The sequence below is a fragment of the Phascolarctos cinereus genome, unplaced genomic scaffold (assembly GCF_003287225.1).
Source record: "Phascolarctos cinereus isolate Bilbo 61053 unplaced genomic scaffold, phaCin_HiC Scaffold_8;HRSCAF=390, whole genome shotgun sequence".
Lineage (NCBI taxonomy): Eukaryota > Metazoa > Chordata > Mammalia > Diprotodontia > Phascolarctidae > Phascolarctos > Phascolarctos cinereus.
Genome location: NW_027556291.1, coordinates 76975712 through 77000988, shown reverse-complemented (window position 1 = coordinate 77000988; position 25277 = coordinate 76975712). Strand labels below are relative to the sequence as shown.

The following is a 25277-nucleotide window of genomic DNA, read 5'->3' as shown; positions in this document are numbered from 1 at the left end:
ATCATATGATTATCTCAATGATGCAGAAGAAAGCTTTTGACAAAATACAATACCCATTCCTATTAAAAACACTAGAGAGCATAGGAATAAAAGGAGTTTTCCTTAAAATGATAAGCAGTTATCTATCTAAAACCATGAGCAAGCATTGTCTATAATGGGGATAAGCTAAATGTATTTCCAATAAGATCAGGAGTGAAACAAGAATGCCCATTATCAACACCAACATTCAATATTGCACTAGAAATGTTAGCTTTAACAATAGGAGAAGAAAAAGAAATTGAAGGAATTAGAATAGGCAATGAGGAAAAAAAGCTATCATTCTTTGCAGATGATATGATGGTATACTGACAGAATCCTAGAGAATCAACTAAAAAACTACTTGAAACAATTAACAACTTCAGCAAAGTTGTAGGATATAAAATAAACTTACATAAATTATTGACATTTCTGCATATTACCAACAAAGCCCATCAGAAAGAGATAGAAAGAGAAATTCCATTTAAAATAACTGTATAGAATATAAAGTACTTAGGAGGCTATCTGCCAAGACAAACCCAGGAATTGTATGAACATAATTACAAAACACTTTTCACACAAATAAAGTCAGATACAAATAATTGGAAAAATATCAATTGCTCATGGGTTGACAGAGCTAACATAATAAAAATGACAGTTCTACTTGAATTAATTTACTTATTCAGTGCTATACCAATCAAACTAACAAAAAATTATTTTACAGAGCTAGAAAAAATCACAACAAAATTCATCTGGAAGAACAAAAGTTCAAGTATATCAATGGAATTAACCAAAAGAAATGCAAGAGAAGATGGCCTACCCATACCAGATATAAAACTGTATTATAAAGCAGTAATCACCAAAACTATTTGGTACTGGCTAAGAAATAGAGTGGTGGATCAGCGGAATAAGTTAGGTACACAAGACATAGTTAATGACTATAGTAATCTCTTTGAAAAACCCAAAGACTCCAGCCTTTGGGGTAAGAATTCATTATCTGACAAAAACTGCTGGGAAAACTGGAAAATAGTGTGGCTGAAACTAGACATAGACTAACATCTCACATGCTAAACAAAGATAAGGTCCAAATGAGTACATGATGTGGACATAAAAGGTGATACCATAAGCAAAACAGGAGAGCAAAGAATTGTTTACCTATCAGATCTATGGAGAACGGAAGAATTTATGTCCAAATAAGAGATAGTGAACATTATGAAATGCAAAATGTATAACTTTGATTACATTAAGTTAAAAAAGTTTTTGCATAAGCAAAACCAATGCAACCAACAGGAAGCAGAAAGCTGGGGAAACAATTTTTACTGCCAATGTTTCCGATACAGGCCTCATTTCTATGATATATATAGAAGTGAATCAAATTTATAACAATATAAGTCATTCCCCAATTGATAAATGGTCAAAGGATATGAACAGGCAATTTTCAGATGAAGAAATTAAAGCTTTAAATTAAAGTGGTTTATTTAGTTTACAAGAAATCATCCTATAACATTCTTTCATTATGATAATATGATTAGTGGGAGATGTCACAGTGAATTTTACATATAAGAAAGTTTGAAATATCTATCTTAGAATGTTAAGAGAAAGACTCATTTTCCAATTTAGACCCTCACGATGCAACAATTGAAATTCTCTGAAGTTTCAGGTGAATTATGAGTTCTTAATATAATGATGATTCTTATAGCTCTATTTTACATTGAGTTTATGTTATGAACTAGATCTAGAAGGAAGACATCCCTTCAAAGCTAACCTGAGAACATGGCTCGTTTTAGAAATATAAAATTAAATACCTTGAACTTTTTTTCATCTACATCAAGGATATGTGATCCTTAATAACTAAATCCACCCAAAGCTATGAAGCTATGATTACTGAAACTTGCTGTTAGACATCATGGGACTGTAATTAATATTATTCTGAGTCTAATTTCAGGTATGATCATCAAGGAATCCTAGTAGGCCAATGATCCATGATGCCAGTAACCCTGTAGGGTTGACTTGAATGAATTACAGGTGGAGTCCCCATGGGGAAGGCTGGAAGAATGACTCTTGTCATGGACTGAGGTAGGCTTCTCCTGCCTTGATTTACCCTGTATGATATTTTCTCTTAAATGGAAAATATTCCGCCTTTTAAGTCTGGCTCAATAAAATTGCCCATCTATATAACTCTAGCCTGGAATTGACATGAAGTTAGGGAAGCATTTTTCCCTTACTGTATAATGTCCCTATTTTCTTTCTGTGGCAAATTTCTATAATCATTGCAGGTTATCAGCATAAATACAATATTAAATCCTCATTTCATAGGTTAATACTAGAGCACATCTGAAGCATTATAATAAGATATGAGTACATGATTTGAGCTATTTAGCTTAAACTTTTAGTCCTTCCTAAAATTAGTGTGATGATAACTGGGTATGGATGGTACAGTTTATGGGAGGGACCACACTGTTGTCTTATTAATTATTAAGCCTAAAACAAACATCTTAAGGTTCAGTTTGAAAAAAAGAATGTTACACTATCTTGTGTTACCAAAATGGAGAAAACCAATTTTATTTGGGTTTATTACCAACTGAATGTTAAGTATGTCCTGAAAGGCAAACATGTTTTATTATAAACAATTTACTCAATCTGTACTGTCTTGAAATTGACTGTTCAATGTATTTATGCATTCCATTCCAGAACTTTTCCTGACAACTGCAATTATTTTGGCAACTTTTAAATGAATTTACTTGCATGTCAGGGGTCATCATGGTAAAAAAAAAAAAAGTATTCTGTTAATAATTCACTAGAAAAATCTCATCCTCCCTGGGGAAGGATGAGCAGCTAAAAGAAAATAGCTAGAGTGATAATTTTTCAGTTAATTTTAACAAATAGTTATAATAATATTAGGTAATTATATATGTCAAATATGAAATTTGAGTTCAGAATTTTCTAATTTTTAAGTTATTTGAATTTGCCAACCTAAAAATATAAATTCTGGTCTAGTAATGCTCATATTAGTGATATTAAGGTTTGAGCTAAGTCTCACTACCTGACCTGGTCACTGTTATAGCAAACTACAATTGTATTAAGATCTATTTGGTCAGAGACTTTTAACGTAGAAGGGAATCTCTACAGGTGACCTGAACTGGACAAGCAAATCCACTAGAAGCTGTTCTGAAGCCCCACTCATTCTAGTATTCCCAAGAGATCTCCAGAGGACCACAGGATTTGCATCAGAGATCAGAACTTCAGAAATTGGACAACTGTATGAGATGGGACAAGTAAGCACAACACCTTCATCATCATCATCCCTACCACAAATGATTCCTAATCCACCTGTTCCTGAGCCTGCAGTGACTGGAACCTCAAATCCTCCTTTTCTGTCTCCTACTTTGGCTTTTGCTCTACCACCAACAGCAATGACTGATAATTCCTTTGTTCGTGGAACTCAATTAGTTTCTTATTTTCCTCCACACCCTATGCTAAAGCCATCTAAATCTTTTTGCATTGGCTGAAAGAATGTTGCCTCTCAGGGGCGGAGCCAAGATGATGGCTTGAAAACAGTGACTCGCTTGAGCTCTCCCCCAAACCCCTCCAAATATCCATTTAAAAAAAAAACGGCTCTAAACAAATTCTAAAGCAGCAGAACCCACAAAAAGACAGAGTAAAACAAATTTCCAGCCCAAGACAGGCAGGGAGAGGAGCTCAGTTTGGCATGGGAACCCAGGCAACAGCCAACCTGGAACAGGTCTCAGAGGAATGAATTGCAGGCAGCTGTGGCAGTTTCCAGACTCCTCAATCCACGAACGCCAAAGACAACTTAGAAGGTCAGTGGGAAAAGTCTGTTTTTGCAGTGAGAGAGGAGCTACGTCAGAGCCAGTTCCAGAGTGCAGAGCGCAGCGCTGGGGTGGTGGCTGCGTCTGGAGCTTCCAGCCCACAGACTGAGGGGGAATCAAGTGGCTGATCAGAGAGGGACTGAAGGGATCTCTTTGCTGGTGCTGAGGGAGGAATCTCTTGCTTTGCCCGTGCTTGGATCTGGGTCACAGTTCTGGGTGGCAGTCCTGGGGTGAGGAGGAGCACTTGTGTGGTGGAGCTTGTAGTGGCTGTACAGAGCAAACCCTCCTCACAGTTCCAAGAGAGAAAAGAGTGCTTGTGGCCAGTCACTCAAAGACCAGAGCACAAGCCAGGAAAATAGGAAACACCTCGACCCTTATCATACCACCTTGGAAGAACTGAAAATTTACAGGTCCCTACAAGTACCTCTGAATACAGCTGTACAAACCGCCGAAGCTCGGGACAGTACATTCTCCACATTGGAAGCAGACTCTTACCTTAACAAAGAGTTTAAAACTCAAGGAGTTGGCCAAGATCATGAACAAACCTCTCAAAAAGAGTCAGACTATATTATCTTACTTTGGTGACAAAAAAGATCAAAACATACAACAAAGGGGCAGCTAGGTAGCACAGTGGATAGAGCACTGGCCCTGAAGTCAGGAGGACCTGAGCTCAAAATCCGGCCTTAGACCAAATACTTGACACTTACTAGCTGTGTGACCCTGGGCAAGTCACTTAACCCCAATTGCCTTAAAAAAAAAAAACATACAACCAGTAGAAGACAACAAAATCAAAGCTCCCACATCCAAAGCCTCCAAGAAAAACATGAATCCATTCCAGGCCTTGGAAGAGCTCAAAAGGGATTTTGAGAAGCAGAGGAAAAACTGGGAAGAGAAATGAAAGTGATGCAAGAAAATCATGAAAAACAAGTCAACAGCTTGCTAAAGGAGACCCAAAAAAATACTGAAGAAAATAACACCTTAAAAAATAGCTTAACCCAAATGGCAAAAGAGGTCCAAAAAGCCAATGAGGAGAAGAATGCCCTAAAAAGAAAAATTAGCCAAATGGAAAAGGAAGTCCAAAAGCTTAGTGAAGAAAATACTTCCTTAAAAATTAGAATAGAGCAATTGGAAGATAGTGACTTTATGAGAAATCAAGACACAGTAGTAGAACAACTCCAAAAGAATGAAAAATTAGAAAACAATGTGAAATATCTCATTGGAAAAACAACTGACCTGCAAAACAGATCCAGGAGAGAGAATTTAAAAAGTATTAGACTATCTGAAAGCCATGATCAAAAAAAGAGCCTAGACATCATCTTTCAAGAAATTATCAAGGAAAACTGCCCTGATATTTTAGAACCAGAGGGCAAAATAGAAATTGAAAGAATCCACCAATCTCCCCCTGAAAGAGATCCCCAAAGGAAAAGTCCTAGGAATATTGTAGCCAAATTCCAGAGTTCCCAGGTCAAGGAGAAAATATTGCAAGCAGACAGAAAGAAACAATTCAAGTATGGTGGAAACACAATCAGGATAACACAAGATTTAGCAGTTTCTACATTAAGGGACCGCAGGGCATGGAATATAATATTCTGGAGGGCAAAGGAGATAGGATTACAACCAAGAATCACCTACCCAGCAAAACTGAGTATAATCCTTCAGGGGAAAAAATGGTTATTCAGTGAAATAAAGGACTTTCAAGCATTCCTGATGAAAAGACCAAAGCTGAATAGAAAATTTGACTTTCAAATACAAGACTCAAGCAGAACATGAAGAGGTAAACAGGAAAGAGAAATCATAAGAGACTTATTAAGGCTGAACTGTTTACATTCCTGCATGGAAAGATGATATTTATAACTCATGAGACCTTTGTCAGTATTAGGGTAGTGGGAGGGGAAAAAATTGTGTATGGATAGATAGATAGATAGATATATAGATAGACAGACAGACAGACAGACAGACAGACAGACAGATAGATAGATAGATAGATAGATAGATAGATAGATAGATAGATAGATGGCACAGGGTGAGTTGAAGATGAAGGGGTGATATCTGGAGAATAAAATTAAGGGATGAGAGAGGATTATACTAGGAGAAGGAGAAAGGGAGAGGTAGAATGGGGTACATTATCTCACACAAAACAGACAAGAAAAGGTTCTTACAGTGGAGGGGAAACAGGGGACGGTGAGAGAAAATAAGGGAATTTTATTCTCATAGGATTTGGCTTAAGGAGGGAATAATATACACACTCAATTGGGTATGGAAATCTGTCTTACCCTACAGGAAAATAGGGGGAGAAGGGGACAAGAGAGCAGGGGGATGACAGAGAAGGGCACACTAGGAAAGGGGTAATCAGAAGGAAGTACTTCAGAGAAGGGACACAGTCAAAAGAAAGAGGAGAATAAATGGGGGGGACAGGATAGGATTGAGGGAAATAGAGTTATTTTTTTACAACATGTCTACTATGGAAGTGTTTTGCATAACTGCACATGTATGGCCTGTATTGAGTTGCTTGCCTTTTCAATGAGGGTGGGTGGGGTGGGAGGAAGGGAGAAAATTTGGAAACCAAAATTTTAAAAACACATGTTTAAAAAGAAATGTTTCCACATGCAACAGGGAAATAAGAAATACAGGAAATGAGGTACAGAAATCTATCCCGCCCTACATGAAAATAAAAGGGGAAGGGGATAAGAAAAGGTGGGGGGGAGAGATAGAAGGGACAGCAGACTAGAAGAAGGGGTATTCAGAATGCATGCCATCTTGGGGTGGGGGGAGGGGCAAGATGGGGTGAAAATTTGGAATTCAAAATCTTGTGGAAGTAAATGTTGAAAACTAAAAATAAATAAATTTATATTAAAAAAAAAAACCAATGTTGCCTCTCATTACCATAAAAGGGTGGCTGTTTATCAAAATTGACACAATTGTTTTCACAAACTCAAAAGATTTCCAGAACTTGTATGTAGGGCAGACAATCCTTGCGTTGCTGCCCTTGACCAAATGTCCTATGGTCCCCCAATTTTCATATCTTGTATGACATGTTTTGTTAGGAGGTACTTGTCTCTCATGGTTCTTGGTTGGTGAGAGAGTCAACTCAGACATTTATTGTATATTTAGTATATTATGAGTTAGTGTTTAATTAAATGGAACATAATCTGTATGTTATAAGTTATGCCCATTTCCCCCTTCTCTGATGTCACCTATGCACCTCAGTAAGGGGACTTCCTCCTTCTGGTTTTGGGTCGCCCATAGAGGACTGCCCTCCATGTATTTAGACTGCAATGATCCAAAGAAAGACCCCAGTCTTTCTATGGATCAAAGGTGGGGGGACAGGGAATGTGAGAAATAATTCATTTGGACCCCTACTTTATTCCAGTAAGTATTAATCAGTTTGACATTATTCCATAGGGGTAGTGATTATAAGTTCTGCATATTACACCCCAGAGCTGTGAGCTGCAAATTGTGAGCTCACTTGCTTTAATCATAAGAACTTAACTAGAGGCCCTCTACCCTTGTTATTCTAGTCACAGTGACCAAGCCCAACTTGGCAGAAGTGACTCAATTATACAGAAAGTCCCCCAACTTGTTTTTGTACCTCTGGATCTCTCTTTCTTGTCCAACATGAACAAGCAAACTAAATGCATACACCAAGACTTGGCCCTGGGTGCTGAACATGGGACAATCACTGTCAGACCGTTTTCATTCTTAACCTGTGTCTTGAGGAACCTCTGTACAGGCCAAGAAGCAAGAGTTAGAACCGAACACTGAACAACTGATTGGTTTAAGATTGTAAAAGGAGTACAACAATATTGTCATTTTATTTATCTATCTATCTATCTACTTATTTAACTTATATGCAGAGTACATCATGTGAAATGCCAGGCTGGATGAATCAAAAACTGGAATTAAGATTGCCAAGAGAAATATCAACAATCTCAGGTATGCAGACAATACCACTCTGGGTAAAGAGGAATTAAAAAGTCTCTTGATGAGAGTGAAAGAGGAGAGTATGGAAACTTGTTAAGCTTGAAGCTTAACATCAAAAAACTAAAGATCTTGGCAATTGGTCCCTTAACTTCCTGGTAAATAGAAAAGAAGTGGGAGTAATGTTAGATTTAATATTCTTGGGCTCAAAGATCACTGCAGACAGCAACTGCAGCCACGAAATTAAAAAACACTTGCTCCTTAGAAGGAAAGCTATGGCAAATGTAGATGGCAGACTAAAAAGCAAAGACATCACTTTGTGACAAAGGTCCATATGATCAAAGGTATGGTTTTTCCAGTAGCAATGTATGGCTGTGAGAGCTGGACTATAAGGAAAGCTGAGAACCACAGAATTGATGCTTTCAAATTGTGGTGCTGGAGAAGACTTTTGAGAGTCTTTTGGATAGAAAAGAGATGAAATCAGTCAATACTTAAAGAAATTAATTCAGGCTATTCACTGGAAGGTCAAATACTGAAGGTGAAGCTTAAATACTCTGGCCACATAATAAGAAGATGGGACTCACTGGAAAAGACCCCGATTTGGGGATAGAAGGGCCTGGCATAGTATGGCCCATTGTCATGAAGAATCAGATATTACTGAATGACTGAACAATAATGTACAGAATAATATAGAAGGATATTTATCATTATCATAATGATTATTTTTTTTGCGTTGGCACTTAATAGATCAGTTAGGAGTACAGCAGAATAATTCAATCCAGCATCATGAGACACACTGCCTCCCACTCCCAACCTCAATAAATTACTTATAAAATGAACAGAATAAGGTTTTCTAAAGTAACACTGACTGTTGAAATATGAAATTTGTCCACAGTTGGGAGACTGCTAAAATCTTCAGGTAATACACTTTCATCATTTTGTACTTTTATTTCAAATAACAGATCAGCAAGGGGAGAAACAGAGTAACTTAATAGGATGATCAGGAGGCCTCAAGGGTCTCACTGACTGCTTTTGCACACTCAAACTCCATAAGTTTTTTGGAAGAAATTATTTAAGCCAACTTACATGTCAAGGATAACAATGATATTGCAATACGAAATTTATTGACAGAAGGGAGAATGCTAAAATCTTCACTGTAATAGAACTGCAAAAAACAAGTGCAGAAATAACGTTAACATAGACAGATGGACAAAAGAAATAAAAGCAGCAAAAGACTGCCCTGGTGGCTGGGGAAACTAGGCCAGGCCTACGACTATGCCACCATCAATCTCCACTGATGCTTCCTTTATTGAATAAATGCTAGTTTAAGAAAATTAAAAATTCATGACTGAAAGTAATCACTCACTGAAGGAAGCCCTGAACCATATTTACACAATGGTCCTAATCAAAACATTATCACTCTTGATCTATTTGGTCTTGGGCAGTTACACTTAGGTATCTACAGGCTAGTTTTTCTATAGTGGCCAAATGATTTAAAATATTACAGAATAGTGAGTAAGAAAAAATTTTTGATCACTATTATTATAAAGATCATCAACAAAATCATCACAAACTAGAACATTTTAAATAACAGATGAGGGGTGGAACAATTTAATCAAACCATCATGAGACATTCTTCAAGGTTCACCTATTCTGTCTCTCCAAATACAAACTCCCTAAGTTTTTTTTTTAATGAATTATGCAAACTTGTCAAAGACAGCAATGATGATTACAATATGAAATAAAATCGACAAAAGGAAGACTGCTAAAATCAGAGTGATAGTCTTATTAAAAATGAGTACAAAAATGACATTAATATCCTGTGATGCAGAGGCAAAGAGTAACTGCAAATGATTTTCTGAGTGGCCTAGGAAACTAGGCAAGCTCTGTTACATTCTTGGTCAAAAGTAGTATCTGCTCATGTTGCCTAAATCTGATAAATGCTAGATTGAAAGAATGTTTTAAAAATATGACCCACCCCCAAAAGACTACAATATGAGTAAATGAAAAAAAGTGGATAAAGGCCTGACACTGGAATGAGAAAAAATGGTATTCGCAATCTCTTTGTTTCTTTCTCAATTCTCTACCTCTTTAGTTACCCTTAGGTACCTACCTGCCAATTTTGCTATGGTGCTCAAATGAGATAAAAAATGTAAAGAATAATGTATAAACAAATATATGATCATTGTTATAATCATCATCATTTAGCACCAAGTCTTAGAATTATACATGACAGAAGGGTGGAATAGAATTCTTCAATCAGGCCATCAGGAGGTATTCCTCAGAGGTCACACCGACCACTCCTGCACATGGAAGCTCCAGACGGTTTTTTCTAAGAAATGAATTATAGGAGCAGCTAGGTGGCACAGTGGACAGAGCACCAGCCCTGGAGTCAGGAGGACCTGAGTTCAAATCTGGCTTCAGACACTTACTAGCTGTGTGATCCTGGGCAAGTCACTTGACCCCAAATGCCTCAAAAAAAAAAAAAGAAATGAATTATGCAAACTAGACCCAGGTATGGGCACAGAAAAGCAGTGGAAAGAGGCTTGTTAAGACATGGCAGTCACAATAGAACTTTTGTCAGCTTCTTCTGTGGAGGGTCCCCTGAACTTGTTTTTTTGAGTTGGCCTATTTTCCAGAGATGAAGCCCCTTAAACTAACATAACAGTGATGTTTTGCAACTGAACTCTATTAAACTTTCAGTGCCCTTGAAGCTAAGTCAGCTACAAGCCTGGTTTTGGCCAGTCTACCCAGACTAATAAACTATTTGTGCAGCTGGGACTGTTTCTGATAAGCAGAACATCCTCCCTCCATGGTCCAATGTTCCCAAGTCCTCCTACTCCCTCTTGTTCCCTTTCTCCTACTACTCCTCTCCTGCTCCCATGCCATTCCCACTCCCTCTATGAGATATCCCTTTTTTTGCTGTATGCCATAAGTATACAAAGCTCTGTCTGTAAGACAGGTTTCTTGGTATAAGGCATAACTGCTACAATTCTGTCTGTATGGGGAACTGCCTGACTCTCAAGCCCTTGTTCAGTCAAGATAAGAAGGTATAAGCCTCCTCTCTCTCTGTCCCTTTCACTCTGCAGTTGGGGGTCGCTCTCAAGCACCTAGGAAAGCTTGGAGGTGCTTTCAAGCCTAACACCTCTCAGGCTGTGGCCTAGTCAGATGATTTGAGGCTGTCTCAGAGTTGAGCACACCTTCTACAACATAAGAGATGTCCTATCTGGAAGCGTATGCCTACTTTTCTCATTTCTCTGGGACACTGGAGAATTGAGCAACTACCGGTGCTTTTTGGTTTTCACATGCTTACCAGCAAAGAAATGGGCCAATCTCCTGTTCACTGGCCTCCTAAGCCTTCTCTTCCAGTTTCTCTTTAGCTGTCCTCACACCCGTGCCTGGCAGAACCTCCTCAGCCCGGACCCCCCTAGTCCCTCGATCACTGGAAGTGGGACTTCCCTGGGATTTGCCCCCAGGTACAACACTAAAAAAAGCAAGACCTTAAAAAGGAACACACTGTGCCTGACCTCAATATGATCTAGAGGACCAAGGAAAATTGTCTCATTGGTACAGGGGATTTCTGACAAGCCTCTCTGAGCTTTTGGACTTTCCCCATCATTATCTGTATCACCCTGTCTGTATCTGTTCTGTTTGTGTCTCTGTGTGGGGTGAGTGAATGTCTGTGTGTAATCTCATACCCCATAAGGTTTAAAGGTTTAAAATGCAGCCAGCTAGCAAGAGGAACTTTTAAAGGCTGTAGCTGGACTTTTTTTTTTTAAGTGAGACAATTGGGGTTAAGTGACTTGCCCAGGGTCACACTAGTGAGCATTCAGTGTCTGAGGCTGGATTTGAACTCAGGTCCTCCTGACTCCAAGGCCAGAGCTTTAGCTGCCCCTGGACTTTTCTTGGAAAGAAAAATGTTGTTGGTAAAAATCTTCTCTCTCTGTCTCTCTTTCTCCATTTGAACTCTGGCCAAGGTTTGAATGTACAGAGACAGATAGAAAAAAAAAAGAGGGGAACCTTTCCTCCTCAGATCAAAGAGAGACAGATTGACCATTTCCTGCCTCACATACAAAGAAAAGTTTTTGTGTACTGAGATTCCCACTAGGCAATCTCCTTCAATATGGGAACAAATTTGGCCTCCAAGATCTTAAAAAGAGATACCTTAAAAGTGAAGCCTTGAGCTCTCCAGTATCAAGGAGAAGGGATGAAGCACCAACTGGATCTTTTTTCCCAAGGTCCCAACTCTCCTGTCTGGCAAGTTCAATGCCTAGAGTTTTAAAGGGGTAGATGTAGAAGTGAAGTCTCTTTGAGTACAAATTCAAAGAAATCTTCAGATTCTTTCCCTGTGGTCCCAGATATGAACAGGCTGAGGCTACCACTAAAAGTTAGAACAGCTAAAAACATCTTAGCAGATTCTGGAAGTTTTAAGATTGATAATTAAGGAGTTTTGAAACACCTCACAATTCTGATCACTACTTTTCCCCACTTTCTTCCCCTGGGTCAAGAAAGCATCTTATTTCAGGACTTGCAAACAGCTTCATGTTTCCCTGTTAACCCCTCTCTCCTGAGAGAAGAGAGTGCTGGAGAATGGTACGGAATCAGGGGCACCCCTCTCCACCTTCGAATTCACTCCCTCCCACCTGGTGAAAGAAAGGAGGAGGGAGGAAGAGAAGCTACAGAGGGACAGGCCACCGGGAATGGCCCTAGGCCCCTGGGACCCTGCAGCCCGCCCAGAAAGCCTGGAAGTATCATCCAGGTTTAGTCTGCCCCCCCAGCAGCTTCAAGCAGCCTCAGCCTCAGCAGCATCTGCAGCCATGAGGAGAGAGCAGAGGGGGATGGATCAAGGCAGTATGAGGTAAGAAGCCAGCCAGCCTCTGCATTTGGTAAGCCCACTCTTCTAAAGTTGTAGTTTCAACACGTTAATGATGAGGTCCCAATTTTCTGTGTAAAGTAATTTGCAAATGCATTCAACAAGATTGAAGTCACCTCACTGGTAATGGGTTTTATTTCAAGTTTCAAGTACATAATATTGTTTCAAATTGGTAAACTTTTATATCAGTTATGTCAAGTAACTTTTCAAAACTTAAACGTTACTAAAGTATGAACTGAAAAGTTATTGTTTTAATGCTAAAACCTAAAACTGATAATTGTGTGGGCAAGGTCATCAACCAACCATGGAAAAGAGCTTGTTTGGGTTATGGAGTTCCTAAACAATGAACTTGGCTTGCTCAGTATTTGCAAGCATATGTAAGTGATCTCTAACAACTGGCTTTTGCACCAGGACAAATTTAAATTCGAGATGTGAGTCCTCATAAATTTTTATTGCTTATTGCAACTCCATAAGAATAAAAATAACTGTATCTAGCCCTAAGCTGTGATTAGTGAGACTTGCTGTTTGAGGTAAAACCTCTTGGGACTGCATAGTTGCCTGATGGATCATAATAATCCATCAATAATCAATAGTCAATGATCCACCATCTGAGAGAGATGCCACAAGCTACTCAGAGAGAATGTGATACAGGTAGAGGTCTGCATCTGGGAAAAAACATGAGGACAACCTTAGCCTCTGCCTAAGGTGGGATCCTCCTGGCTCAGTTTCCCCTTTGTGTTCCTTTGAAAAGGAATGTTTCCCATCTGGCTATTCTTTAGTCTGGCTATGAAGTGAAATTGATACTGCATGGGTGGATCTGAATTCAAACAGAGCTGAGGATGTTTTATCTTGTCATATTTGGTATAATTCATGTCCCTGATTTTTCCTTTCATAGCAAATTTCTACAATCAGAGCAAGAGATTAGAAAAAAATATAAGCACAGTGCAAGTACATGAGATCTTGCTGTTTTCATCTTGAATGTGTGGTCATTACATATCCCAAACAACTGGGTGAATTAGTACTTGGGCTTGGCATCTGCCTGCCTGCATAGTCGTGTGAAAAGATTAAATCCCTGGCCCACAGACTAAAGCTAAGATATGTCTGAGCTACTATAATAAATTGTGTTTAAGATATGAGCTATTCAGCCTAAAATAATATTCTTTTCTATATCCTAAACGACTTAGTAATTGGGTATTGGTACAACTGATTGAAGGACCCGGCTACTATTCTATTAATTACTGAAACTGAATCAGAAATATCTTTGGTTTGGAAAAAAGAATTCAGTGTACATTAATGGAAAAGTCAATTTCATTCAAGTTTATTGCTTATGTGGAAATAACACCTGTCTGTACTGTGTGTCCTGTGCTGCAAATATGTTTTATTATAAGCAACTTACTGATATGTACCATTTTGGAATTAATCACTTAAGTATCTTCCCAAATCTTTTTATTATAATTGGAGTAAAGTCAGCCTTTTATAAGCAAATGTATTTGTATAACCAAGGAATAAAAAACTTCTACCTGCAAGTATTGTTACTTCCCCAATAGCATCTAATCTAAAGGAATTGGAATCAGAGTGGAAACTTTTGAGAAAGTAACATGATCAGATGATACTGTATGTGAAATGGAAATTATTCTAGTGAGGCTCTTGATTTCTTTCTTTGTTTTCCCCCATTCTGACATCACTTTTAACTCTCTTTATATTCGGACTCTGGATATTGAACTTGCCTGTCAGATTTGTGTCTTCCAGACTACAGGCCATTCACCTACAGTCAGTAGTGAACAGTAGGTACCAGCTCATATCTACCCATCATCTCCCTGGATGTAACAGCTTATGCTCAGTTCCAGTCAACCTCCTCCCCGGGACCCAGCAAGGCAGGTTCAGCTCCTGCCAGCAGGAAGCAGTTTCAGAAGCCGAGACCCTCGCCTCTTGCCCCAAAAGATTTTGGATCCCATTTGTTTCAGGAGGGAATGATGGGGTGGTGGGACCAACACCCCAAAAAGCCCTAAGACCATATCTAGGTAACCATCCCTTCCCGCCCCATGAGAAAATTCTCTCCTTGTCATAGATAGCATTGACCCTACAATTCCTCCACATAGAAGCTATCTCAGGGTGCCTACCCAATGATCCTGTCTCTGGTGCCAGCCCAAGGACCATGCTCTGGCAACCCTTCTATCTTGTCCTGTCAACAAAGTCATCTCTGTTAACCCCCAGAGTTTTCCCATACATTCTAGCAGCCTAGCACCCAGACTACTTGCATATGCTGACCACTCCTTAATCCTGCTCTGCATCACCTAATTAGCATAGTTGGCATCCTTTCACTCTCCCTTTTCCATATAAGCTTTAATATCACTCCTATCAGGTTGCAGGTTCCCTAACAACCCTTGCCCACTTCTATTGGTGTCACAATAAACTTTGCCACTTGACTAGAGGGCTATTTGAGGATATGAATTCACTCCAGGCAACTCTGCCTTGTACCCTGACATTTTGGGGGTCCAAGCACCCCTGAAACATGTCAGCACCCCTGAATCTCATCATCTGTGCCTTTCTGTTGTAATAAATCAAGTTACTACCCATGTCTTGTGTAGTTATGACTTTTGGTTAACACTTCCCATTTGGTCTTGGGCAGGTTTGCCTAGTTGCCAATTTTGCTGTCATAGTCAAATGAGATAAAATATGTACAGAAGAAAGTATCAGGATAATAATAATTTTATTGTTAATGTTATTATATTTCTTATCATGATCATCATCATCATTTGCATCAACACTTCAAATAATTCATCAGAATCTTATGGAGTTGAATAATTCAATCAAATCATCAAGAAGTATTCCTCAAAGGATGTGATGATTATCTCCCAACACCAAAACTACCAAAGTTTTGGTTTGGTTTTTTTTGTTTGTTTGTTTTGTTTTGTTTTGTTTTTACTGAATTAGTTCAACTTACTTGTCAAAAGCAAGAACGGCAATTTCAATACGAAATTAGTCCACTAGAGGGAGACTGATAAAAATCTTCAGAATAATAGACCTACAAAAAAACAAGGGCAGAAATAATGATAACATCAAGTGATACTCAGGCAAAGTGAGACAGTAATGGACTGACTGGATGGTCCAGGAAACTAGATCAGACCTTTTACATACTTTGACATATGCAATCTCTATTCATGGTGCCTCCATTCAATAAATAGTAGTTTAAGGTATTTAAAAAACACATTACAAAAAAAAAATATGTGGCCAAACTAAATGCAGTGGATAGAGGTGTGACCCTGGGGTCAGAAGACATGGTAGTCCCTAGCAAACCTCTGTCATTCTCTACTCGTTTGGTCTTCGGCAAGTACCTTAGGTACTTATCTACCAGTTTTACTGTGGTAATCAAATGAACAAATAATATATAAACATACTGATTGTCATTATCATCACTCTGCATAAACACTAAAAATTCAGTGAGAAGTGGATAAGGATAATAGTCCATCAAGATGCACACTTTAAGGGATGCCATGGCTGCCCCCTCACACCCAACCTCCATAAGTTCCTTCAAAGTAATGAATTATAGAAACTTCCTTTTCAAAGGCAACAGTATTGAGTGCAATGTGGAAGTTGTCACCAAGAAGGATTTTGCAGAAATTTCATAGTAATTGTCCTAGTAACAGTAAGAGCGGAAATAATGCTAACCATAACAGATACACAGGCTAAGAGATGAAATACCTCACTGCCTCAGTGGCCCTAACAAATGACCTTCGCCTATGATATCTCATGCAATGCTCATGCTGTCTCCATTGAAGGAAATAAAAAGGTAAGAAGAAGCAAAAAAACAATAATATGCCTGTGATATAAATGTAATGTCCAGGGCACAGCCAAGATGGCGGAGTAAAACCAGTGACTTGCTTGAACTCTCCCCCAAACCCCTCCAAATTGTAAAACATGACTCTAAACAAATTCTAGAGCAACAGAACCCACAAAAACACAGAGTGAAACAAATTTCCAATGCAAGACAACCTGGACGGTTGATAGGAAAGGTCTACTGCACAAGGCTGGGAGAGGAGCACAGTTCAGCATGGGCACGCAAGCAAAGATGGAGCCACAGCTAACCCAGAGCAGGCCTCAGGACAGAATCACTGGCAGCTGTGGTGGTTTCCAGAGGTTTTAACCCACAAACACCAAAGACAACTTAGAAGGTCAGTGGGAAAGGTCTGTCAGACCTAGGTGACACAGGAACACGACTCTAGCATCTCTTGGCCCACAGACGGGGGCGGGGGGGGTGAAGGAAATTGAGCAGCTGATCAGAGGAGGACTGCAAGGATGTCTTTGCTGATGCTGAGGCAGGATTCTCCTGCTTTACCTGTGCTTGAATGTGGCTCACAGTCCTGGGAGGCACCCCTGGGGCAAGAAGGAGAGCTGGTGTGATGGAGCTGGTGGTGATGGTAAAGAGGTAATCCTCCTCAAAGTTCCAAGGTAGAAAAAATGCTTGTGGTCACTCATAGACCAAAGCCCAGGCCAGGAAAGGAGCAAACATTATCCTTTGATCATACCACCTTGAAAGAACTGAAAACTTACAGGATCCTAGAAGACAGCTACACAAAAGCCCTGAAGCCTGGGGCAGTACATCATCCACACTGCAAGCAGAGCCCTAACTTGACAAAGAGTTAAAAAAAATCAAGTAATTGGCTGGGTAGATGAGCAGATAATGGAAAAAAAAAAACTCAGAATATAGAATCTTACTTTAGTGACAAAGAAGATCAAAACATACAACCAGAAGAAGACAACAAAGTCAAAGCTTCTATATCCAAAGCCTCCAAGAAAAATATGAATTGGTCTCAGGCCATGGAAGAGCTCAAAAAGGATTTTGAAAATCAAGTAAGAGAAGTAAAGGAAAAACTGGGAAGAGAAATGAGAGTGATGAAAGAAAATCATGAAAAACAAGTCAACAGCTTGCTAAAGGAGACTCAAAAAAATAACACCTTAAAAAATAGCCTAACCCAAATGTCAAAAGAGGTCCAAAAAGCCAATGGGGAGAAGATTGCCTTCAAAAGCAGAATTGGCCAAATGGAAAGGGAAGTCCAAAAGCTCACTGAAGAAAATACTTCCTTAAAAATTAGAATGGAGCAAATGGAAGCTAACGACTCTTTGAGAAATCAAGAAATTATAAAACAAAACCACAAGAATGAAAAAATGGAAGAGAATGTGAAGTATCTCACTGGAAAAACAACTAACCTGGAAAATAGATAAAGGAGAGATCATTTAAAAATTATTGGACTACCTGAAAGCCAAGATCAAAAAAAGGACCTAGACATCATCTTTCAAGGAATTGTCAAGGAAAACTGCCCTGATGTTCTAGAACCAGAGAGTAAAACAGAAATTGAAAGAACCCACCCATCACCTCCTGAAAAAGATCCCAAAAGATAAACTCCTAGGAATATTATGGCCAAATTCCAGAGTTCCCAGGTCAAAGAAAAAATATTACAAGTGCCAGAAAGAAACAATTCAAGTATTGTGAAAACACAATCAGGATAACACAAGATTTTAGCAGCTTCTACATTAAGGGATCAGAGGGCTTCAAAGATGATATTCCTGAGGTCAGAGGAGCTAGGATTAAAATCAAGAATCATCTACCCAGCAAAACTGAGTATAATCCTTCAGGGGAAAAAAATGTATATTCAGTGAAATGGAGAACTTTCAAGCATTCTTGATGAAAAGACCAGAGATGAAGAGAAAATTTGACTTTCAAATCAAGAGAAGCACGAAAAGGTAAACAGGAAAGAGAAATCATAAGGGACTTATTAAAGTTGAACTGTTCACATTCCTGCATGGAAAGATATTTGTACCTCATGAGACCTTTCTCAATATTAGGGTAGTTGGAGGGAATATATATATATATGTAGACAGAGGGCACAGGGTGAATGAATATGAACGGATGATATCTAAAAAATAAAATTAAGAGGTGAGAGAGGAATGTACTGGGAGAAGGAGAAAGGGAGAGGTAGAATGGAATGGGGTAAATTATCTCACATAAAAGAGGCAAGAAAAAGCGGGGAGGTGAGGGGGAAAGAGTGAACTATACTGTCATCTAATTTGGTTTAAGGAGGGAATAACATACACACATGGAAATCTATCTTACCCTACAGGAAAATTAGGGGGAAGGGGATAAGAGGGGAGAATGATAGAAGGGAGGTTAGAGTGGGGGAGTGGGTAATCAGAAGCAGGGGACAGAGACAGGTTCAAAGGAGAGAACAGAATAAATGGGAGATAGGATAGAGGGAAATATAGTTAGTCTTTCACAATATGACTATTATGGAAGTGTTTTGCATGACTGCACATGTGTAACCTATTTTGAATTGCTTGCCTTCTCAATGAGGGTGGGTGGGGAGGGAGGGAGAGAATTTGGAACCCAAAGCTTTAAAAACAAATGTTAAAAATTGTTTTTACATGCAACTGGAAAATAAGATATACAGGCAAAGGGGTATAGAAATCTATCCTGCCCTACAGGAAAATAGAAGGGGACGGGGATAAGAGAAGAGGGTGGGGTGATAGATGGGAGGGCAGATTGGGGGAAGGGATATTCAGAATGCATGGCATCTTGGGGTGAGGGGAGGGAAAAGATGGGGAGAAAATTTGGAACTCAAAATCTTGTGGAAGTGAATGCTGAAAACTAAGAATTAATTAATTAATTATTTTTTTGGAAGTGCAGTGTCCAGAGAACTGGCTATGGGCCAGAAATCTAGGGCTCCTATTCAGATGTTAGACTCCATTTCCCTGATTAACCTTGGCCGCTCATCTGATAAGGGCCTTATAAAGAGATAGCCTCTCAAAAAACCTATAGTTTCAGCTCTAAGGATCATGAAGCCTGAGGTAAATCAAGGACTAAGTGAATGAAATCAAATGAAATGAAAGAGGGGAGGCAAAAAAAAAACCAGGAAACTAGTTGCATGTAGCAGGGCCACCAACCATCCACATGCTCCTTCCCATAGTCACTCGCACTTAACTTTGTCTCCAGTTCCCTGGCCTGTGGGTTTCCCCTGGCCAAGGAGATAGAGAATAGCGAAGTGGTTGGTTTCCATATTGGGCCTAATCCTTCCCAGAAAGGCTTTCTAGGATCCAAATCATGCCTGAAAGACAGAAAGAAAAGGGTCTGTGAAGACTCATCAGTGTCTGAGAGTTTCTTCAGGCCCCAGCAAAGGGGTAGGTGTGGAAGCAAGTGAATACTCTTCAAACTATGTTTGTGACTGACTCCCTCAGGAGCAAACTCATTCCCAGAGGTAGGGCCCAGATCAAATCTAAAATCAGTCACCCTGATCTTAAAGACGTCCCCTTCCTAATCCAGATGAAGAATGGTATACTGATGGCTCCAGTTTCTTAGAACAAGGGGTGAGGAGGGCAGGGTATGCAGTAGTCAGCCTACACTGTACCACAGAAGCTAAGCCTCTGCCCCCTGGGACCTCTGCCCAGAAGGCAGAGCTAATAGCACTCACTAGGGCCCTAGAATTGGGGGAAAATAAAAGAACAAATGTTTTTACTGATTCTAAATATGCCTTCCATGTCTTACATGCTTGTGGGGCAATATGGAAAGAAAGGGGTACCTTACAGCAAAGAATTCTCCCATTAAACACACCCAGGAGATTTTACAACTTCTCCAGGCTGTTCAGAAACCACAGGAGGTGGCTGTTGTATTTTGCAGGGGCCATCAGAAAGGAGATACAGATCAAGCTGTGGAGAATAGCCTGGCAGATGTGGCAGCAAAGGATGCTGCCCGCCAACTAACTATGATGGCACCATTACTCCCACAGGTCCGTGACTCCTATAATCCTTCCTATAGTCCCCAAGAACAGACCCTCACCTCCTCTGGGTGGTTTCAGACACCCACAGGCCAACTCCTTATCCCTGAGGAGAGCCAGTGGAAACTGCTGTCTGGCTTATACCAGGCCATACATTTGGGGAGGAATGCCCTTCAGTCCCTAATAAAGCTCATTTTCACAGGTCACAAGCCGGGGGAGACCATTCGGCAAGTCTGCCAAGCCTACCCAACTTGTGCCCCAGGGAATCCTGAGGGGGCAATCAGACCACCTCCTCTTTTAAAACCTGTTCAGAGGAGGGGTACCCATCCAGGTGAAGACTGGCAAATAGATTTTATACATATGCCCCCATGCAGGGGATTCAAATTGCTTTTGGTTTTTGCTGACACCTTTACAAACTGGGTAGAAGCCTTTCCCTGTAGAACAGAAAAGGCTCAAGAGGTATCAAAGTGCTTATTAAAGGAAATTATTCCTTGGTTTAGCCTGCCTAGCTCTCTACAGAGTGACAATGGCCCGGCCTTCATTTCACAAATAACTCAGGCTGGGGCAGAGGCACTTCAAATTACCTATCACCTTCATTCTGCCTGGCATCCACAATCCTCAGGGAAAGTGGAGAAAATGAATCACACCCTCAAGCGAGTCCTAACTAAGCTGTGCCTGGAGACTCCTGAGGATTGGGTGACAAACCTCCCAACTGGACTGCTCAGAGTCCACATTACACCCTGGGAAAACATTAAACTGAGCCCCTTTGACCTTCAGTATGGGAGGCTTTTCCTGACATCTGACATCCTGACAGACCCAGAACAACATTTGGTCACTCAATTTGCAACTCAGTTAGGAGCAGTCAGGAATGCTTTGTCAGAATATGCTAACAAGTACCTTCCTAAACCTCCAGGTGATGATGCAGAATGTCCTGCTACTGTACAACCTGAAGACTGGGTATACTTAAAGTCCTGGAAGGCCCAGAAGGGAGAACAGCTAGATGTCACTTGGAAGGGACCCTGTCGAGTCATCCTTACCACCCCAACTGCAGTAAAACTTGAAGGTCTCCCTAGCTGGACTCATAATTCTAGAATTAAACCAGTGTCACCTCTTGCTTCCCCCACAGGGTCTCCGGAGTATTCCTGTGAACCCATAGACGATCTTAAACTGCTGTTTCAAAGGACCCCAGTCCTTTCTAATACACAGGTGGATGGAAAGAAGTGAAGTAATATGCGCTTTTCTCCTCCTATGTTTTAGCCTTATTGTAGTTATCTTTTATTTCCTTCAAAGCAATTGTTTTCTCTCCCCTGCCTGGAACCATTTCCTCTGTGCTAACAATGATAGCAATAGTTCTCTTCCTCCTTCTGACTGATGCCTCAAGCTCCCCTGGTTTTCACAAGTGGGATGACAACTCCTTAGTTAAACTGGGGAATTCAGTAGGCAAAGGAGGAGCCCAAGACTGCTGGGTATGCCACCCACACCCACAGGGCAATCCTCATTTCCGACCAGAGGCAGTTTTTGCAAGAGCGCCCCTCCCTGATATAATCACCTCAGAGGTCTTTGCCACCCCTTTTGTACTGGCCACTCCTTTATGGGCAAATTTTTCTATCTCAATGCCCTGTCTCTCAACGGGGAATTATTCCCTTGCTTGGGGGACAAGCTCTACAGCCACTGTACAGGTAAAGACTCCTGTCAAGGGGGGGATTGTAAATGTCTCTGCTGGACTTTTGACTTGTACCACCTGTAAGGATGTCTACAGTGATGGGTGTCCCTGGAATTTTACCTCTGCAAGCTGTACCACCTGTTTTGAGGGAACACTCCCTACTTGCACCTATGACCGCATCCCTCCTGCCACTCTCCTGGTAGGCTCTCCCTATGCTCAGAACCTTTTACAGAAAGGCCCCATCTGTGCCCCTACGGGATACTCCTTCCTTTGTGGGATGGGTGGGCCAGGTAGTGAGGACTCTGGTGAAGAAGTAAAGCGAAATGCCACTACTTGGCAGGACCTCAGGACTACTGTTGTGGCCACCCGGTGTTTAACACCTTATAAGGATTGTGGTGTGTGTTCCCTTGGATTTTTGGCACCTCCTGTGGCTATTTTCAATATTACTACACCCAGTACCTCCACTCTAACAAGAGTGAAGTGTGGATTCTGGGACAATGTTCTCTGGTACCTTAAAAATGGAACAGAGTATCTCATGCCTTGGTACAGACATTTGCAATACGAGTTCATTCTTTCAAACCTGACTGAAACCATCCACCAATTAGCAAATGATACAGCTTATAGCCTCCAGGACATTCAACAATCTCTGGATTCCCTAGCAAATGTGGTCCTGGATAATCGAATAGCTTTGGACTATCTACTTGCTTCTAGGGGGTCTGTGCCCTGGCTAATACTTCCTGCTGTATGTATGTTAACAATTCTCAACAGGTGGAGCTCCCTACTGAAAGTATACTAGAAAAAGCTAATTGCATGCGAGAAATCCATGAAACCTTTAGTACACCAAGGTCATCCTCTTCTTGGGGATCCTGGCTTCTCTCTTTATTAACTCCTATTCTTGTTCCACTCCTGATTATATTCCTTTTACTTCTTTTTGGCCCTTGTCTGCCTTAATCTTCCTGTCAGATTTGTCTCCTCTAGGCTCAGTATCCTCCACTTCCAGATGACTGCTCAGGCTGGGTACCAACCTCTGTCTAGGGACCACAGCTCACCATCCCTTGGACCTGGCATCGGCCAAGCTCAGGACTCTAGCTAAAGAACCAACCCCTTGAACAGAGGGACCCCAGGCAGCAGGGACAGCTCTACGCCCAACCTCAGCAGGAAGCAGTTTCAGAAGCTATGACCTTCATCCCTCACCCCAAAAGATTTTAGGTCCCATCTGTTTAAGGGGGGGAATGATGGGGTACTTGGGTGCTTGTGCTTGTACTTGGACCCCAATTTCTCCCTAGTCTCAGAAACACTATCTCTGACAACTCCTCCCCAGCCCAAGGACACTGTGCCTAGCAGTTATTCATGCATGGGCCTCAGCATGACCCTTATCTCTCTCCCTAGTACAGCTACACAGAGCTGGGCTGCTCAGGCCCCAGCCCTCAGATCATGTGTCTGGAAGCCTCCCAATTCCTTAGTAAGTTCCTATCTTGTAAGAAAGCTTTCCCTTGTTGCAGAACATTCTCTTATCAAGACAGAGGGAGAGGGGTGCCTTGCCCAGCCCAAGGACTCTCCCTCCTGTCAGACTCCCAAGATCCATACCTCTGTCATCTCCCTCCCTGACCGGTATACACCCTGCACTTTCTCATCCACAGCCCCCAAAGACACCTGGAACTTTAGATTACCTCATCAGTGTCCCTGGCATTCCTTTCCCATGCTCTTTTCCATATAAACCCTAGCTCCATCCTCAGTCTCTCCAAGTTCCTTAAGAATTTTGCCCACTGAAAAAAGTAATAATAAATGTTTTGCATCTTGACTTAAAGATTGCTTGTGTTTCTGAATTCATTCCAGACGACCCCGTCTTGTACTTTGGTCTTTGAGGGGTCTCAACCTCTTAGACCTCAACAAAGGGAACAACACACCGAGGGGGCCCAAGACCTGGGTTCCAATGTCTGCTTCTGCTGCCTACCACTTGTGAGGCACATCCTTGACTGCTCTGGGCCTCAGCTGTCTCATCTGACAAAGGAAGGGTGAGACCACTGGACCTCTCTGAATTTTCGACGCTATTATTTCAGGCACCAAATTGCAGCAGGGCCTGGAGAGAGGATGGCATAGGGACAGGTGGAGGGGTGGGGGTGCCGGTGGGGGGTCGTGGCCGATAGCTGGCAGCTTACAACCTAGCTCTTCTCTCCTCTACCGGTCCAGACTGTCCTGCTCAGCTCCCAGCTCCTCCCTCAAGCGCCTGTGCGCGCGCATAAACACACACACATACACATACACACACACACACACACACACACACACACACACACACACACACACACACGCGTGCGCGCGTGCGCCCCCACTCTCCCTCTCCTTCTACCCCCTGGCCCCCACCCCGGGCCTCAAGCGAGGGAACGCCGAGCCTCAGCCTGGGGGGGTCGCACCCCTCCTTCCATAGCTCCTCCCTCGGGGCTGCATGGAGCACCCAAGTCCAGCTCCCAGCCAAGAAAGCGCTCACCCAACACCAGAGAACCCCCAGGGCATGTGTGCCCACTCCCCCTAGCGGGCGTGGGAAGGGCGGGAGAGGAGAAGGGGCCGAGCCCCGCCCCTACCCCCCCAAGAGATCCCCTTCCCCAGCCCCCGCGTCTCCTCCGCAGGAAGGAGAAAACTGGGCGACCGCCCGCCCCCCCTCCCCGGGTCCTAGGTCCTGGCCCAGGGGTGCCTCCTCCCAGGGGCCAGAAGAGGCCAAGAGCCCTCGGGCAGGTACGGGCTGCCGCGCTCCTGCCTCCCTTCCTCCCTCCTTTCCCCACTTACTGGTCGAGGCTTGGAAGCCGGGGAGGGCGGGGAGCAAAGGCTAGAGGCCCTTCCTGCAGTAGGGGCCGGGAGCCGGCGTCTGGGAATCACGCGAGCCGGTCCTTGGGTCCTTCGCAGGCAGATGTCCAGAGGCCCGAGGATGAGAGCCTGGGAGAAGAGGGGAGGAGACAAAGGCTGTCTGCAATGCGCAGGGAGGAGCTGCGCTAGGCTGGGCTGCCCCTCCTTGCCTCCTCCACGCCCCCCTCCCCACCCCCACCTCCACCCCGACTCCCACCTCTCTGACACTGCCGCCCAGGCTCTCTCTCCTGAGCACACGCGTCCTCCAGGGCGCAGTCACACGGGCGCGCGCTCACGGACGCTGGGACTGATGGGGGGGGTTGGGGGGGCGGGATGTGCAACAGTCACCCACACTGGGACAGTCTCTCACA

General features: G+C 42.0%; 1 long non-coding RNA gene across 1 annotated transcript in view; it reads right to left on the bottom strand.

Moving 5' to 3' along the window:
- The window catches only part of LOC110203490 (uncharacterized), a 65658-nt gene extending 40587 nt beyond the window's left edge, over window positions 1-25071 (bottom strand). Inside the window, exon 1 of the long non-coding RNA XR_002322977.2 lies at window positions 24850-25071. This is a non-coding gene — a long non-coding RNA (uncharacterized LOC110203490). The remainder of the gene's footprint in view (window positions 1-24849) is intronic.
- Window positions 25072-25277: the final 206 nt, after the last annotated feature.